The sequence below is a fragment of the Phlebotomus papatasi genome, chromosome 2 (assembly GCF_024763615.1).
Source record: "Phlebotomus papatasi isolate M1 chromosome 2, Ppap_2.1, whole genome shotgun sequence".
Lineage (NCBI taxonomy): Eukaryota > Metazoa > Arthropoda > Insecta > Diptera > Psychodidae > Phlebotomus > Phlebotomus papatasi.
In genome coordinates, this window is record NC_077223.1 from 12,163,935 (window position 1) to 12,182,005 (window position 18,071).

The following is an 18,071-nucleotide window of genomic DNA, read 5'->3' on the forward strand; positions in this document are numbered from 1 at the left end:
TTTAAAATTTTTTTTTCTGGAGATATCAGTTTCCATCGAATAACATACGTAAAGCGTGTCCCGGATTTAAATGTTAAGAAGACAAATGACTCTCATTAAAAAACTGTAGTACATATAAAAATACTATTTATATTTCTTGAAAGGGTATTTCATTGTGATTCAAATCCACTTTATGGTTTTTTATTCAAGCGATTTCTCCGCGAAATCTTCGCACCATCTTCTTTACTCCCTCTGGACAAGGTCGTCCCCACGATCTTTGACGACTTTCTTCCACCTTCGTGCGAAGTTCTACAAATCTTTGGCTGGATTAGCCTTCTTCTTCAAGTCTCCTTTCAAAATTCCCAGTATTTCTCAATGGGGCGGACTTTTGGAGTGCAGGGCGGGTTGACCTTCTTATCTACATATTTGACATTGTTGTTGGAAAACCATTCCAGGGTGGCTTTCGCGTAATGATATGATGCCAAATCAGGCCAAAATAGAGGAGGGATGTCGTGGCTTTGATACAGTGGCAAAAGTCGTTTTTGGAGGCACTCTTTAATGTAGATATCCGCGTTCATCGTCCCTGCCATGAAAAATTCTTCGCTGCGACGTCCACAAGAGCAGATTGCCATCCAAACCAGATATTTCTTCGGGAACTTGTCGTACTCTTTAAACCTGTACTTGCTGGCTACACCCGTACGAGTCTTCGCCGTGTAAAACTGTTGGACGGGCAACTGAGTAAATTCACCTTTTACGACAGTTTCGTCGTCCATCAAAATGCATCCTTGAAAGCATTTCAAAACTCGATCACTCAGATTTCTCGACCATATTTTGGCGCTGTGCCTCTGCTTGTCCGTGCGATGGGGAGCAGCTTGAGCTTTGTACGTTATCAATCCGTTATATACCCAGCTTTTTGCCCACATCTCTGACTGAAAGGCAAGGTTGCTTCTGGAAAAGCGCCAAAACTCTCTTCTCCATCCCCATGTCTACAGCTCCAGGTTTTCTGCCACATCCTGGCTTTCGAACAACAGTCTTGAGTTCCTTGAAGCATAATATAACCCATGGATGGACATTTTCCGGCGATCCTTCCGATTTGTACGTGTCCACGATCAATTTGCGCAGGTTCTCCGTTTTTATCACTTTTCTCAGCCAAAACACAACCTTTTTCAATATTTTTTTTTCAGAAATAAATAGCTGACGAAATTCTCTTGAAACATAAAAAAAAATCAAAACAAAACTCAATTCCTATTGTGACTCACTTCATGTCGAAAACTTGGGATTTAAATCCGGGACACGCTTCACTAGCGTGATTCCAGTATAATTTATATACGCCGAAAACAAATCCGTTGGCTGTTCAAGAATTTTCCAGAAAGTTTTTCATTAAGAATTTTTTATGAAACTATTGTCATGAAATAAACTTCAAATTAAAGGAGATTGAGGGCACTCACTGGGTCAAGTGGTAGAGCACTCGCTCTATGATGCAAGTGTCCCAGGTTCGAATCCCCTTTAGGTCACCAGGAATTTTTGTGGCGTTAAAGGTGTTCGGATTGCATCCAGGGAGCTTCACCGCACTTGATTCAAACGGGCATGAGATTGAAAACCTCGTCCCGTACAAGAAAAAATAATAATGCATGTCTAGAAATTCCCTTGAGGGAAGGCCTAGTTCCTTCATGGAATGTTGTTCCAGCATTATTAATATTATTATTAATAAAGGAGATTAAATTGAATTGAAAAATATACAACTCTGAACAAAATAGACAAAAGCGAGTTCCACTGTATTACGGCGAAGAAAGAAATGTCATTGTCTTCAGAAATCATTTGCAGATTTTTTTCGGATTCACTAATTTATCAATTTTCGCAAAGCCAGTAAAATCCATATACATTTATTTTGCTTCTAAAAAAAATCAAAGCCTGATACTAGAGCTTCTTACGCGTTATGGTGTCTATACACTAGAAGCAATTTTCGCCAAAAATTGCCTTTTTTAAAAAATTCTGACGTTTCTGTCTGCAAGAATAGGGGAAATTTTCATTAAAAATGCATTTTTTTTTAAAGAAATTTCTGCTAGTATGTAGACGCCATTACAAATTACAAATATATTCTAACGGCCTAAAATTCTGTTAAGATCCATAAACGTAGAAAAAACACTTCATCACTGTTGTGTTCTTCTTATTATTTTAGCTGTATTTAATATTTACTTATCAAATTTTGTTCACCGAGTCACACAATTCGATTTTTTTGTATTCCTATTTCTCAAAAAGAATTTTCTTGTCAAACCAGCTTTCGGAAAATTCTCATATACATAGACCTAAAGGAAAATCGTCTTCGATAAAGTTGTATAGCAAAAACTTATCAAAATATGTCAACTGGAAATTTGTTGTATTTAAGATAGCTTGTAAAAAAGCGAAATAATAGCAAAAATTACTGTACGCTAACAAAATTTGCTACAAAATTTAGAAAATGTCTTGAAAAGCACATTTTTGTGCATGAAGAAGAAATTAGTCTACAGAAAAATTGCAGAAGGGTAATCCCACAAGAGTATCCTTATTAGAAATTATCTAGTTTTTCTCTGACCCTATGAGAAAATAAGATATTTGTGTTGACAAATTTTGTCCTATTCTTTTGTCCTATTTAGATTCTTCTGCGAAAACTTTAAAATTATTCTTTTCAATATAAAACTAAAATTGCAAATAGCATTTTTTCAGTTTTCTATATTATTTACAAATAAATTGCTCTTAAACTCTTTTTTTTTTTGCTTGTAAAATCACATAAAATCGATTCGGCGAATTTAGGTAAACATATTACATATTGACCTATAAAATTAAGAACGTGAAATAATATAGAACTTACCTACGCACATTAAAAGAATCTGTCCTTAGAATTGAAGACATGTCATACGACTATCCGAGGACACATTTTTATTGAGGTGAGTGCGCCATAAGATTTTGTTGCGCGCGAATTTAAAATTTTAAGAATGATTTTAAATTCCGTTTTAAGTTAAATCTAATAGATTTTGATAATTATTTTTGTGACTAGGTAGTTGTAATAACATGTAAGAAATTATAGGCAATGTTAAAAAAAATGTAGGGAATTTTCGCAATTATTTCAGCTAAAAAAAATATTAAATATTGCTTCTTCCTGGGTGGGATGTATTTTATATCGATAATCAATAAAATCTCTATCGGTAAACGACATCTGCATGTTCAATATAATAAATAAAATCAATGAAATCCCGCGATATTTGCGCGCTGATTATTGAAATATTTTCAGTGAGAGATTTCATGATAGAATTATGCGTCATGGAAATAAAAAGAGAACGAAGAAAGAGAAAAAATATAAGGAAGTGGAGTAGAAAGAGACGAATAGAAAAGAGGTAAGAAGCGACGTTCAACTAACGTGTCACTATCGTTAGTGAACTTACCAAAATGGTAAGTTATGTCGATTCGCTTACCTCTTTATAACGTGGAGGTTATTCCCCACTTCGAGAGTATGACGTGCGGGTGCACCAATTAATTACTATTACCATACGACAACGATGACGTTATAATGACACATTTTTGCTACTTGGGTATATTTGAATTATTGACGGAAATGAAGAAAAATTTCTTCAATAAAATTCATGATAGACGCGAAATTTTTCGTCGATTTTTTTTTTTTGACGAAATAACCCAACATCAAATTGTCAACTTATTGAAAGACATTCCTTTTCTTTGCGAAAATATCTCTATATATTGATTTACTTCAAGGGGCTTTTCATTTGCTAGGAAAAGTACAGTAAAGTAATAAATTAACGTTCTCATACTTCTTTCGTCATTTTCCCTTCGCGTCAGTATGTTCTGAGTAATTTAATAGTGGAAAATATACCTCCAAATAGCCGAGCGTTGGTGCAGGATTAAGAATGTGATGACGCTGCAGTGATTATGAGAAAAACGCCTACAGCGTGTGTCTGTCCCTCGCTTAATGTTTAATGATATAGAAGACACTTGAAGCTTTATATCCAAAGGAAGGCTTGATAACAAAGCTTTTGCCAATAAACTTCATGCCCAGTTATCGCTTTTAGTGACCACAAAAATCTTATTGGTCAGTTGTGCGAATGGATCAAATAAAGAGTTGATGATCAGAATTTCGATGGGGGAGGAGAGGGTTATTCTTAAGACTACGTATCCAATAACATTGAAGTTGTCAAGAGTTCTTGAGGCCAAAGAAGGCATATCCTCAATTCCATGGGAACACTTTAATATTCTGTGTGCGGTGTTTGTTATGGATGAGGAGAAATACATTGATTAATTGTCTGCTCAAAGTCAATTTATCAGACTTCCGAGAAATCACACCATGAACAACAAACACAACCCTTCTTCGCAAAAGCTATTGATGAATTTCTTACCTTAATACCCATTGTCTGACCTTATGTTTCAAGAAGCCAGAAACCGCACTTAATTTTGGACCTTTCTCTTATACCCCAAAAACAAAAAAAACTTCAGAAAATATGAGAAATAAGACAAAAAAAAACTTTTGATTTGTTAGGATAAAACTTTCTACAAACTATCTCACCTCCCTATAGATTTCAATTAAGCTAGTTGGAATTAAAATCGCTTCAGAGAAAGTTTCACTGTGGCTTCAGAAATAATATTACAGCTGGCATATCAATTAAATTTTCATGATTCAACGAACTTTTTCCGTTTGAAGTCTTCATGTAAGACATATTAGGGTAAAGGCTCATAATTTTGGACAGTCTGCTTATAAGCATCGATGTTCCAAGTTTGAAGTGCAATATTTTCAATACTAATTGACTTTTTTTGTTACTCTCTTTTCAGAAGGGTTGTTTAGAAACTTAGCAAGCTATTTATCATCTCATTTTTACTAAAATTAGTTTTAATACGTTTAAAAATGAATTGATATGTAGAGGTGAATTTGACTCTTATTTTGGACAACTTGGTTATTAATTTGGACAACATGGCTGTAAATTTGGACAGCAAATCCGCCTCAATATGATGCCCATTGTTCTTCATTTCATAAACCAATCTTACCAAGTCCTCTTCCTGTTCATGTAAGGGAAACGTAGAATGTCACAAGAAGCCCAGAAACTTTCCATATCATTCATTAAAGTGAGTTGACTTCGGTACTCCAAGTACGTGCGGATTCGCTCATTTCCTGGCCTTTCCGGGAGCCTTTCAAGGCATTTCTCGCCACATCTCTTTCGTAGAGATGATGCTCCTTTGTTTCTCCAGGCATTTGTCCAACCCAATCATCACAAAAGCTAAAACTTCACGAAATTTCGAGCGAAAAACACCTGTCCAAAATAAGGAGTATCACATCACTGGTGAGTGTCTTAAAAAATTTCCCATTTTTCACACGAAAAATCCAATTCACAAGGCAAATCTCACTTCAGGTCAAATGTACAAATCACCACTAACGTGAATTAACACAATATTCAATGAATATTCAATAATATCACTCAAAAAAAGCGATGAAACATTGTTAGTCCTTCACCACAGCTAAATAAGACAGAAGTAAACACGAAGTTCTGTCATATTTCTCGTAAGCAATATGCTCACACTGAATTTTCAACAAAGCAATTTTAACTCAAATCATATTCAAAATTTAACGTATTTAGTGTTAAAATCTTCCAAAAAGAACAAATATTTAGATAGAATTCATTATTAATCAAATATTGGAATAAAAATCCGTCATTTTAATCAATTTATTTTTAGTGTCCAATTTTATCCTCAAAGTGTCCAAAATAAGAGACTGGACAAAATTATGAGCCTTTCCCCTATTTCTACTTTTTTTTATTTTTTTATCCAAATTTTATTCACATCATGGAAGATTTATTTGTACTTACACAAAAAAACAAAAATTATTAACTAAGTGTTCATTAAAAATTTTTAGCATTTCAATTAAACTCACATTTGTTGTAATTAATGACGCATTGATGAAGAAATAAAGTGTGAATAAAAAGGTCAATATCTGCACTAAATGTGAGATAAGAGTGCAAGAGGCAAGGGTATGAAATTCTCATTAAATCCACTCTATGAAAAGTAAATATTGAGCTAGCATTATGCTCCTGTGTATTTCTTTTCTACTATATATGCAATTTACTTTTCCACGTATTTAATTTCCTTCTTTTATTTTATCTCGACATAAAGCTAAAGGAGCAGAAAAGAAGGGTCACAACACAGTATAACAACTGTATTGCAAAAGCCAACAATATTGCATTCAATGTATATTTCAGACATTGTTAACTGTGCTGCAACCTAGAATAATGTGTTTAGTACAGAAGCAAATTGCACTATTGAAAAGATGTTGCGATGTTGGGAAATATCTCTCAACACAAATTGTATCTAACGAAATGCATTTAGTAGTTGGGAGATGCATAGATTATCAATTTGCATCTGGTATACCATGAAAGAGAATTTCATTCTCACCCAGCCATAACTTCCCGGTGACTATGCTGGTGGAGTTTTCAATTCAATCACATAAAAGCATTTCCGGAAAATTCATGTAGCACACATATCCATTTGGCTCCAAACATCCGTCTATGTATTTCCGCTTTCATGCAAAAATTTCTGGAACTGTTCAAAAATCGTTGAGATTTTTGTTGTGCAGAAATTAATTAAAATGTCAAGAAAATGGGCAAATAATACTGACTTCTTGCTATACAATAAAATTATTTTAAATGATGCGCAGTATCATAAAAGGAAAATATTCTCACAAACTTTATTCAAGTGCCTTCAGACATAACATGTGAATAAGCACACATTTTAAATTTATTTTTAAAAAAAAAATCATACCTTCTACAGCAAGTAACAACTTCAAAGAAATTTCTTGATACCTGCCTCACGCACTTATATTTATTGATCCCAGACTATGTATAATTAATTTGTAGTACAACTTAAAGGGTTTAAAATTGATACTTTATTCTTTCCATTTTTTGAAGTTCCCATTTGTTTAATGACTTCAAAATTAATTTGTGTAATGACATATCTTTGAATTTAATTATTATTTGTCATGTTTTGACGAAATCTTTATATCTCACGAACTTTCCAAACAAAAAAAATTCTGGTAGCCTATAAAGGAGAAAGTCTTGTACAAGAATAGGGGAAAGGCTTATAATTTTGTCCAGTTTCTTATTTTGGACACTTTGAGGATAACATTGGACACTAAAAATAAATTGATTAAAATGATGGATTTTTATTCCAATATTTGATGAATAATGAATTCTATCTAAATATTTGTTCTTTTTGGAAGATTTTAATACTAAAAACGTTAAATTTTGAATATGATTTGAGTTGAAATTGCTTTGTTGAAAATTCAGTGTGAGCAATTGCTTACGAGAAATATGACAGAACTTCGTGTTTACTTCAGTTCTTATTTAGCTGTAGTGAAGTACTAACAATGTTTCTTCAGTTTTTTTGAGTGATATTATTGAATACTCATTGAATATTGTGTTGATTCTCGTTAGTTGTGATTTGTACATTTGATCTGAAGTGAGATTTGCCTTGTGAATTAGATTTTTCGTGTGAAAAATGGGAAATGTTTTAAGACATTTACCAGTGAGGTGATGGCTCTTATTTTGGACAGGTGTTTTTCTCACGAAATTTCGTGAAGTTTTAGCTTTTGTGATGACTAGGTTGGACAAATGCCTGGAGAAATAAAGGAGCATCATCTCTACGAAAGAGATGTAGCGAGAAATGCCTTGAAAGGCTCCCGGAAAGGTCAGGGAATGAGCGAATCCGCACGTACTTGGAGTATCGAAGTCAACTCACTTTAATGAATGATATGGAAAGTTTCCGGGCTTCTGTGACATTCTACGGTTCCCTTACATGAACAGGAAGAGGACTTGGTAAGATTGGTTCATCAAATGAAGAACAATGGGCATCCTATTGAGGCGGATTAGCTGTCCAAATTTACAGCCAAGTTGGACAAATTAATAAACAAGTTGTCCAAAATAAGAGCTAAAGTCACCTCTACATATCAATTCATTTTTAAACGTATTAAAACTAATTTTAATAAAAATAAGACGATAAATAGCTTGCTAAGTTTCTAAACAACCCTTCTGAAAAGAGAGTAACAAAAAAAGTAAATTAGTATTGAAAATATCGCACTTCAAACTTGGAACTTCGATGCTTATAAGAAGACTGTCCAAAATTATGAGCCCTTACCCTATATCAACTGTAAAGAAATGTGAAAATATAAAAATGTGTACTTGGAAGAGTAAATTCGCATTACCATAATACAAGGGGAATGGATGAAAAGGAGTAAATTCGCAAGAACATTGAAAATATTGAGTTGTTTCATATTGTTAGATTGTAAATGAGGCAATGATTTTTCTTTCTGTTTCTCATAAAGTACAAATCGCTTCAAGTTTACAATTATAATTTTCCCTACAACTTACAGGATTTTTCTTTAGTTAAAGAGGTTAAAGATGAACATTCTCGAAAAAAATAATATTGCATTTTTCATAACACAAGTCATTAAAGGTCTTCAGTCATCTTCAATCACGAACAGGAGCCTGAAATCCTAACAGTTTAACACTTAGAAGAACCCTAGTGGCAGCCTCTGCCAATTTGGTTTTCAATTTAATTTTTAATAGTGAAGAATATAACATATCGCCTGGAGGCCCGATTGAATGCGTGCAGAATTTATCTGGCTATTTTTTCGTTATAAAATTTTTAATAAAAATTAAATATTAATGTAAATATATTGCAAAAACAAAAAACTGCACTCGGAAGGACTAAGTGGCAGTTGCTGCCATATGCATTTTATATGGGAGTTTTACGTTCTGCAGATGTAATTTTCTTAATTGTTAGTGTATAAAAGCCTTAAAAGAACAAATTGAAAGTATTTTTGCAAATTCTTGAGAAGAATTATGGGAAATATTGAATTGGGAAATATGAAAATTATGGGAATTATTCAATTTTTCTCTTATTTCCCAAAGCTCAAAATCCATTTTGTTAAGCGTAGTTAATAGAAAATAGTTAATAGTAATAACTATTGTTCATAAAGTAGAATTTTTGCTTTGAAAAATAAGAGAAAAATTTAAACATTCAAAGGCTGCCGCATTCAAAGGCAGACCACTTTCCCTTACTCCGTGATTCTGATAAAGATAAAAACATCGAATGGTTAAAAATCTTTAGATACAGTACCCAAGGAGGTGAAATTTCTGGTTCAGACACCAGAAAAGAACTGACTAAAGCTTCGAATGTTTAAATATAATTAAAAATATCAAAATATTTTGTAAAATCCTATAAATGGCAGCGGCTGCCACTTGGTCCTTTCGTGACACTTTTAGTTAGGGTTCTACGAAGTGTTAAAGGAGTAATTCATTGGACCATCCTACTTTAAAATTTAAACTACATAGCTAAACCGCAGATCTGAAGCCCGTATAAGGCTAGTTGATGGAAAAATACTCATTAGATCTTTATTTAACCTGAGATTCCTAATAAACTCTATTTATGGTTCTTACTGTGCCAATTTCATAAATAATTTTATTATATTTACGAGTTCTTCTTTCTAAATATCTTGCGATATTATATAATATAATGCCTTGTTTATGATTTTTTTTTTTTCAAAATAGTCGCATTTTTTGGAGAAATTTTTACTTTCGAATAAAAATAAATTAGGACTGCTAAAATTCAGCACTAATACTGCTTAAACCTCCAATTTATCACATCAGTACTTCTTTCTCAAAAAAGGCATCTCAAGCTTTAATGAAAAAAAAAAGATTACATCAGAATATCTTAATAATTATAATAGAGAAATCTTCATTTTAATAAATATTTCCCTTTCGAACCCTATATTATAAAAAAAAAATATCTGTCACGCTTTTTACACAGAAAATCTCGTCTCTTACACCCCCCTCTGGGGAAAAAATCCTGTCAGCATACCCATTTGCTTTCCCATCTCCCTTAAAGTTTTCCAATGTACTCAGAGGCGTGTGTGTGTGAAATGAGATTGGAGGACTTTTTGGTCTGGGTGGTAAAAAGCCAAACAACTTTTTTGGGGTTTAGACACCACCATTCCCGCCTTCAAAAGCCCTACACCGTCTGATTTTGTATTTATTTACACTTCCGTGAGTCATGGCAGGGAAAATGGGGCTTTGGATGGCTAAATTTAAAATTCACCCCTCCCCAGCACACCTTCCAACCAAAGCAAATATTTCCATCAATGTGGAGTCAATCGAGGGGGTAATTATATCACGAATCACTGTGCGTGAAGCCTCGTAATGGATACTGGATATTGCCAAATTGAGAAATTGATGAAATACCGCATTGTGTACGTGTGCTAAGGAAATTGCCGAAACGTTTCTGTAAATGTCGACAAATCCCAATTCGTAATGTTTTTTTTTAATCTGTAATTCTCACTGAGGCCGAAAGATTAAAAACATATAGATATATAGCAATTTGTGCAGCTACACGGTAAAAAATTTCGGCACGTATTTATTCCAAAAATTAGCTCGTCCACGGACACCATAATTTTTGGCATAATCTTGTTCATTTTATGAGACTCAAAAAGATACCCAATATTAGTAACAAATTTGTTCCAAAATGTAGCTCGTCCACGGACAGCGAAAATTTTTGGAACAAATTTGTACCTTCTAGGAGGATCAAAAAGATACCCAATATTAGTAACGAATTTGTTCCAATAAATAGCCCATCTAGTATAAAAGCGTATCCCTCCTCTCACACTCAGTCAAAGTCACCAAAGTGAAGAGGACGCCAAATCTGTGGCAATTTTCGTGCTACATGGTTTCACTTTTTTAATTCGAGATTCCCTTCCCCTCTTGCTGCCAGTACTCGCATATGATTTCGTTATGTACGCGTCTGTATAAAATACTCTTAAGTTGATTCTTATTTGATGTTCCTTATGAACTTTCGCCACCGAAATCCATCTCGACTGAAGTATAGGCCTTAACTGTAAGACGAAATCACTTACACGGATTTGTTCCCGACAATGGGAACAAAAAGATTCCCCATATGAGTAACAATTTCGTTCCAAAAATTTCCTCGTCCATGGACATCGAAAATTTTTGGAACAAATATGTTACAGATGTAGGAATAATATTGTTATGAAAAATATGTACCAATTTGTTCCTGACAGTGGGAACAAAACAGCCGAGTGCAACAAATTCTGTTCCAAATTTCGGGAACAAATTTGTATAAAACTAAATCAACTCAAATTTGTAGACATTCCACTGTATCAAAACGGTTCCAAAAGAAAACTCTAACAAAATTGTAACTGTACTTTGTAACGAAACTGTAAAGAAAACTTTTTGGAACAAACAAATATCTTCTCTAGGTACAAATTGATTCCAAAAAAATTTGTTCAAAGGAAAACTTGTTCCAATATTTTGGTCAGTGTCCAAAAGTTTTTACCGTGTAGTTGATTATAAAATTCAAATGCACAATCTACGTAACAAAAGATTTAAATCAATTTTCAAACCGCAGCATTAAAAGACTGTCAGAGATTTTTACGATATCGCGTGGTGCTGAGAAAACAGAGGTAAATCGCAGGGAAAATAAGAGCAAGTGTCAATATTGGTCATTGGAGAATGAGCTACATAAATATGGAAATTTTATATGAAAATAATTTGCTCGAGGCATTTGGCATTGTAATTTACCGAGAGTGGTAAAACATTGTGTTTGATGTTACCGTCAGAAGACTCTATAGGCCGAATTGTTTGTTCTTTGTGGTGCTTTATTGGAAAATATTCTAACGTTACAATTCAATTATTCTAATTCTTTTTTCCTCATCTCAATTTCAGGTTTAAATAGCAAAATGAGGATGGAGATGTGGACAGGTGCGGAAGAATTTTAGGGAAATCCCTGTAGATTGGAAATTATGTGCGCAACTCGATACACGCCTTAAAAATCTACAGATTGTGAAAAAAGATACATTTTGGAGTTTTATCAACGAAGAGTAATTAATAAGGTGGTTGTAAAATCTAAAAAATCATTTAAGATATCCCCATTTAATACTCCCTCTTCCCACTCCTCTTTTTCCGCTACGGGATTCTTTACTCATCTACAACCCGGACTATGTCAATTATATTTGGAGAAAGAGATGAGTGAGTATTCCCAATAAATCATTATAATTCCAAGTGAGCATTTTTCATCAATTTGTCACAAATTGTCCAATTTAATTAATCCTTTAATTTTTGACACTTTTCCGCTCTCTAAATTTGTGACAGAATTTTTGGAAATTGTCTCATTTGTCTCCAAAATTCCAAAACCTTAAACGCTCCTATTTATATCAAACTGAAATTTTCTGTAAATAAAAGCTTAGACTAGAAGAGATATTGCAATTCCAACCAATTTCACAATGAGCCCCCGAGGGTATTTAAATATTCCTTCGTTTGAAATTGGCTAGAATATCACAATATCTCTCAGTTACAAAAAAAAAAGATAATACTCAATGTTGATGGCATTTGTGTATAATAAAATTAATGAGAAAAATATCCGAGTTATTGAACTATGTAAATATAAAAGTGATTCCTCGTGGGAATGAGCATCGCTCAATATCCTATCAGATATTGTTTAAATAAAAATAGAAATTCGGTTAATATACATGAGCTTCATGAGTATATAAATTTTTCACGTAAAAAATCTCTGTTGCACTCATTCCTATATGCAATTCTGAAAATTCCATCAGTTTGTTAAATTTTATTATCAATAATCTTAATATTTTTATCTCTCTAACCACCAACGCCGTATATACAAATGAGCGCGATAAAGCTTTTTTACATTAAAGAAACACCATGCGTAGCGTTTAATAAAATAATTTTATATCTATGGAAAAATGTTATGCAGAAAATGTTAGGCCAAGCATGTGACATAAATTGAGTGAAATAAAATTGGGCATATGAATTTACAGAAAAAGACTGGTATCGTATAATGCGAAAGTCGAATGACATTTTCAGACATCATATCAACATTATTGCCACATGCTCAGGAAATTGTAACAATTTTATCAAGAGAAAGGTTCAATCAACAGCCCAAAAGAAGAGGACTTACAGCTGTTGGTATATTCCTTTATTTGATCAGCACTTCAACTCATTGTATTTTTGTCTAAGTGATTCTGTTGGATTAAGTTTTGTTTTAATAAATTAAAGTTGAAGAAGCTTTACAGATTACGAATAACTGGTTTATCTATTTAATCGATTGATCCTAATTTCATTTGTTTTTTCAACGTTGTTTTTGGACGTGGTTAGAATATTTTAATTAAATTTTTATATAATTATTATTATTACAAAATTTTCTTCGAATTTGGAAAACTTTTCAGGAACGAGCTTTTTAAATGAGAAATTCTAAATGGTATTAAAAATTTTCTCCACTTTATTTATTACAAAATGTGGTATGTTCGCCGCTAAACTGAACTAGCGCAGTTGCAATTATGCGCTGGAAAATCCACTAAAATCTATAAATGTCTGGTTTTCCACAAAAACGCTCTGATTCCTCCCATTGATTTTCTGTAATTTTCCATTACAGTCGAATGAATTCTATCTAATTATTTAAAAGGGTCACTACAAAAAGTTAATTTAGCGTATGTAGCACGAATTGCAAATTCTGTATCTGATTATTTATCATTTTGACTGTGAATCATTGAAAATATTTTTTTTAATCATCGAACGGGATTGTAAAGAAGAATTTTCATGCAGGTGAGCTAATTTCTGTTAATTTTCGGATAAAATTGTTAAAATATTCAAACACAAATGACAAATATATCAAAAACACTGTATTTCAACTATACCAATCATACCAATGGAAAATGCATTAAAACTTGTCCATTTACATTTCAGTATTCTTTAACTAAAGTTTTCATGGCTAATATTCTCACTAATTTAGGGTAAGTGTGCCAAATTCCGGCCAGCTTGCAATTTCGGCCATCTTTTTTGATCCTCAAATTTCCATGAATTTTTAGTTTTTACATACTCTAGAGATTATATAATGCAAAAGTATAACAAAAAATGTGGCTTTGACAAACGAGATGACGTGAAAAAGGCATTGGAAGTATTCCTGAAGGGCAAGAAACTATGAGAAAGAAGGTGGCCGAAATAGGGCACCAAAGCTATGTCCACATTTTTATTCATTTTAAAATGTATTAAGAGTGATTTTGGAGTAAATAAAGACGATAAACTGTCTACAAGGTTCTAAACAACACTCCTTAAAAAAGAAGTAATAAAAAAATCAATTTATATTAAAGATATTATATTTCAAACTTGAGACTTTCGTGCTTGCATGCAACTATGCCGAAATTTGGCACACTTACCCTAATCACATTTAAAATAATATTCTCCATTTTATATCACAAATGAATACATTTTGTTTTTTGCCTTTCCCAAAGTATAAAAAAACAAGACAAAAATAAGCTAAATGATAACAAAATAAACAATTTAGATTTAAGATAATTTAATCTTTCAAATGAGTTGCTATTTTTAATTACAAAGTTATCTACTATCAGGTACTTTTCACAATGTTTCAGAGGACAGTCTAAAGCAGAGGAAACAGAGCCGTGATTGAATATTTTATTTTTAAGAAATAAAATTCTTAAAATTAAAATATTAAAATTACTTACAAAACTGAACGTTCATACACTTTGTAAGAATAAAAAAAAAGAAATGATAGAAAAATACTTTCTTGTAAAAAAAATTTTAACTGCTGCTAGTATCTTATCTTATTACCTTTTATAAGATCGTTGAATTATCAAAGTATGTTTTGTTTGAAAAGAGAAGCAAGTAGTAAGTAGCAGCTACTGAATAACGAATCTGAATTGATAAATGTTATAAATATTTCCAATATAATGTTGATAACGTCTTCAATTTTCAGTTCCGTTATTGAGTGCCTTAATGGCGTATCTTGGCGTCACTCTGGTCTGGAATAATCCCAAAATAAGATTACACCTGGCAAGATGAAAAACAACAAGAGTATGGGGGAAGTGGGGCATCTTTGAAAGTGGGGCACCTTTGAAATTGCTATTTTTCATCTATTTTTAAACAAAATTGAGCATTATTGTAATATAATTCAGCTGCACAAACAGATTGAGAAGGTAAACTACATTTTAATATGGCTCAGTTCCACTTAATCATAGGAGAAAAATCCCTCTTTCAAATGTGCCCCATTTCCCAAACACTTTTCAGTTCACTTTTATCAATCCATTCTCATCTATATGAGTAGAGGAGGGCTTTCAGGCTTCGCACATAGTCTGCCTTCGAACATTTCATATTTTACCCATTTTTATGAAAGAAATGAGTAACTTAAGACCGTCTATTCGCATTTTTAATTACCTGAGTCCTTCAATAAAACAGGAAAAATAGTCTGACAGAAGTGGAAATACAATTTGTTGCTCTATTCATGCTAAGCAAAAAATTATGCAAAATTATTTGCATAAAGTTGCACACGACTTGACATTGCGACAATTTTCTTATTAGAATTTTCCTTCATTCGCTTTCCTAATTTGAATTCTGAGTGACTAATTCTTATCTTAGGTATGTTTACACTATAAATAAAGATGTTTGTAATAATTTAATTTGTAAAGTATTTAAATACGGGAATCGCAGGAGAAACCATCCTTTAAGGATGACACGTGGCCGTGAAGACGTACGTTTAACCCTTTAACTCTTTCCGGACCGCAGCATATGCTGCAAGCCAATTTCACCATTTTTTAATCAAAAATATCTAAGCTCAGGAATTAATTGCAGTACTACAAAAAATATCTTATATTTGGACATCCTTATAGTTTGCAATCATCCACAAGAATAGGATTTTTATCAGTTCTAAATAATTAAAAAACATTGTTTTTCACAGAACATTCATATGCTGCTTTGGGTACTCAGAGTCCCAAAAGAGGCGAAAGAGTTAAGGGCGATTGGGTCACCCGTGACTCAAAAATGAAATTTTTCCTACGGCCTTCTAAAGCTGATATTTTGCTCTAAAAAGTTAGAAAAAAAATATTTTTTCTGACCCTCGATTTTTGATCTTCTCGTCCTTAAAGGGGTAATGTCACAATAAAGCAATCTTTCTATTATTATGTCATTCCAAAAATATATGAAAATTCTGTCCATTCGATCATATGGATCATATGTATTTCTAGTAATTGCCTAAACGGTCTTAACGAACTACAGTAGACTCTCGCAAATTCGGCTCTTTTAAGATCGGGCTACTTTTTAATTCGCGCAGCGGTTACATTTGAAAAAAGTTTGTTGTCATTTTTCAAATTTAATTATGATTATCAAATGAATCAAATATGCTCAAATTTAGCATGGTTTGTCTTAGTTTTGATGTGATTTTGCATTATTGAGGGTGTTGCCAACTGACAATGTTTAAATTCAAACGTTCTATTATTGTAAGCCCTTCTGGCAAAACTTCAGTTTGCTTTAATGGCGTGATAGTGAAGTCCATGTGCTCTTGCTCTGAGATTAATTTAAGCTGTTCAATTAAGATTATATTTGATAGCAAAAAGGTGAGGTATTTAAAACTTGTGGATTATTTCCTAGATTTATTATAGATTCGTTCAAATAGGTTTTGAAAGCTAAAAGGATCGAAGAAATAGGCAATAGCGATAAGGGAAGGAGAAGTCTCTTTGAAATGTAAGGTTAGATATATTTTAAAGTCACCACGCCATTAAAAATGATTTTATATATTTTTTGTAGATCCCTATCTATAGTTCTATTTTAAAATTACGAGAAATAAATTATGACTGATTTGGAACAGAGGGATTTTCATTCAATTTACGATATATATCAGTGTGTAAACTCAATATCTATTTGAACATGTCGCCCGAATTTCTGTCTAATTCGGCTGACGTTTCGGTCCCATATGCCCGAATTTGAGAGAGTCTACAGTCTACTGTATCTTTGAACACTGTCCTTTTCTCTTTTAATTTAGACGAAATTATTTTCACCACTTTTTCAACCATATGTGTAGTGAATTAGGGAAAAATTAGAGAAATTTACATAGAACATAGAAGAAAACGATGGAAAATGTGAACAATTGTTGAGAAAATATTGTCTACATTGGTAATGCAATACAAAGTTGTGAAGTGTGTGAAGTGCACTAAACGTTTTCATTCAAAGTGTGTATGTCAATTTCGTACCTATGCGGTAGAGAAGGACGCCAAATGCATTGTTTTTGTCGAGTCATATTTTGTACGGAAAAATACCGTCATTTGGAGTCGCTTTTGTTACTGCATGGTAGAGTAAATTTTAGAACCGTAAAATAACGATAATATTACTAATTCAATCTTGAGTAATGCTGTGACCAAAATTCGACGAGAATACGACTAATTTTTAAGATTCCAATTAGGAGTAATTTTTTTGACCATTTATTAACCAGTCATTTTTGAGTCAGAGTAATTTTTTGCGGATTGGGATTATGTGTCGTCGAAACTGTTCGACAAGTCAGTTTTTTCCAAATTCGCGTCTCTGTGGCACGATTCCTTCTTTTCTCTTTGATTTCTTTTTAATTTTACTGCTTAACACTTTAAAACCCAAAGTGGCATTTTACTCCAATTTTAAGTTTGGAGCTTCATAGTAGAAATTCTATTTAATATTATGCTAGAGTAATAACACTAATGTATAGAGAATTTAATTAGCTTTCGTTTAGTAGAAAAAAAAAATAGTTACTAATTTTTTTATTATTTAAAAAATTGGGAAAAACCAAAAAATGGGCGTAGAATACCAAATTGGCGTAAAATGCCACCTTTTTTTATATGGAGTTGGCATCAAAAATGGACATTTGAATGGCTTATACTACATAACCTAAAAAATGTTAACATTTTTTGAGTTTTGTCACGATTCGAAAAAATCGTAAAAAATACGTGAAAATGTTAAAATAATTATTAAAAATTAAGTAATATAAGACCTAGAATTGTTGTAGAATGGTAATATAACAAAAATAAGGTGAAAATTCACTTTTCGCTTTGTTTTTCTTTTTCGATTCCCTGTTTTAATTTCACATAAAATTTTCTTAAACAAAAGCATAAAACTACATATGAAATTTTGAAAATTTCACAGGAAAATATATAGATATGAGTTCTAAGGCTCTTGCCAAATTGCTAGGAAAAAGGAAATTGAAAAGAAATTGGCTTTTTGCTACGA

The 18,071-nt window shown here is 32.5% G+C and overlaps 1 protein-coding gene across 2 annotated transcripts in view; it reads left to right on the forward strand.

Moving 5' to 3' along the window:
* The window catches only part of LOC129803783 (prolactin-releasing peptide receptor-like), a 138,649-nt gene extending 125,536 nt beyond the window's left edge, over nt 1-13,113 (forward strand). For both annotated transcript variants that reach the window (XM_055850581.1, XM_055850582.1), the window contains one exon: nt 11,742-13,113. The gene's annotated coding sequence lies outside the window, so the exon portion shown is untranslated. The remainder of the gene's footprint in view (nt 1-11,741) is intronic.
* Nucleotides 13,114-18,071: the final 4,958 nt, after the last annotated feature.